This window comes from Plasmodium gallinaceum, assembly GCF_900005855.1.
Source record: "Plasmodium gallinaceum strain 8A genome assembly, contig: PGAL8A_v1_87, whole genome shotgun sequence".
NCBI lineage: Eukaryota > Apicomplexa > Aconoidasida > Haemosporida > Plasmodiidae > Plasmodium > Plasmodium gallinaceum.
In genome coordinates, this window is record NW_021628251.1 from 1095793 (window position 1) to 1097689 (window position 1897).

Sequence of the window (1897 nt, forward strand, 5' to 3'; positions counted from 1 at the left end):
TTAAAAAAAAAAAAAAAAAAAAAAACATTTCTATAAGCTTATTTTATTTTTTTTTTTTTTTTTTTAGAAACAAAATTTTTTTATATATCAACACAAATACAAAATGATTTAAAAAATATAAAAAATAAAATAAAAAGAAAAAAAAAAATAAAACTAAAAAAATTAGTATAAAATATAGAGGTAACAAAAGAAATAAAAATAATTGTAATAAATATAAAATTAAATGTAATTTTAAATAAAAAAGTGTTGAAAAAAAAAAAAAAATGTGTGTAAAATGTGTTCCAATTATTTTTTTAAAAATTATGCAATCCTATACATATATATATATATATTTTTTGATAAATTAGTAATTTAAAACATCTCTTAATAATAATTTAAAAATAAAATGTTGATGTTTCATAAAATATTTAGAAACAAATTTACCTTTTTTAACTTGTCTTAATTTTTTTTTTTTTTATTTTTATTAAAATATATTTAAAGTTTTACAAAAAAATATATGCTTCTTAATGAAGTAGTAATGAAATATTAATTTTTTTTTTTTTTTCAGTACATTTTATTTTAAAAATTTTTTTTTACAAATATATATATGAATAATTCTAATGTAATATACTGTTTAAATATATTATCATTAACTATTAAAATATTAATAATAATACAGAAAAGTTAAAAACAAAAATATATATTAATTTTAAAATAAACTTAATGTAATCATATTTAAAGTCATATAGAAGTAATACTTTTTTATATTTTAATTTAGAATATTCCTATATATACTATAATAAAAAAAAAAAAAAAAAAAAAAAAAAAAAAGTATCTTTTTTTTAAGGGTAAAATATATTGTTTAATATCTATTAAAGTAGAAGACAGTTATTTATATAATATTTAGAGAAATATAAAAATCGAAATATTTTTAATAAAATGAGAAATAATTAAAAAATAGAATTTATAGATTTATCTTATTTTTATTAAAAAAATCTTCATTTTTTATATTTATTTTTATAAAAAAACCAAAATTAAAATACTTTTTTTTTTCGTTTAAATGTAAAAATATTAGAAGAAATAGAATATAAAAACATTGAGGAATAAAAGTAAATGTATAGCTATTTTCAAATAGTAAGTTATTTTAAATTTTTATTGTCATATATTTACGTATGTAATAAATTTGTAAACGTTTTAAAAAAAAAAAGTTTTCTACAATAATACTTATATAAATCATATAGAAAAAAATGCATTGGAGTTCTATAGTATTTATAATTTATATATATTTTATCTGTAGATAATCTTTTTTTTTTTTTTTTTTTTTAATACAATAATTACACCCATTATATACTTTTTTTTTTTAGTTTTTGTATAAAAAAACTTTTTATTTAAACAGAGAACACATTAGTATAAATTATCTTTTAAAAATAATGTATAATTTTAATTAAAATTTTTAAAATATACTTTAAATGTTATATTTAAAAGTTTAAATTTAAGAAAAGTATAGTTTAAAAATTATTTTAGCCTCAAAAATAAGAAAGATGAAATGTGTAGATAATATATAAATTAAATGAAATACTTCTTTCCTTATTAAAATATCTATATTCATATATATGAATATTTCTATAAAAAAGAAAAAATAAAAGTAAAAAAAAAGATGTTAAATATTTATAAATAATAAAATATTTAGAAATTGACTACTAAATAATTAAACATTTCATTTTTTTTTTTTTTTTTTTTTTTTTTTTCTTTCATTATGGTGATTTAAATAATGCAACAAGAAAATATTTAAATTTTTAAAAAGAAAAAATAAAATTATAAAATTAAGAATTTTTTAAATAAAAATGCCAAGATTTGAATATATACACATTTGTATATTTTATTATATATTTACTTTTTTTTTTTTTTTTTTTTTTTT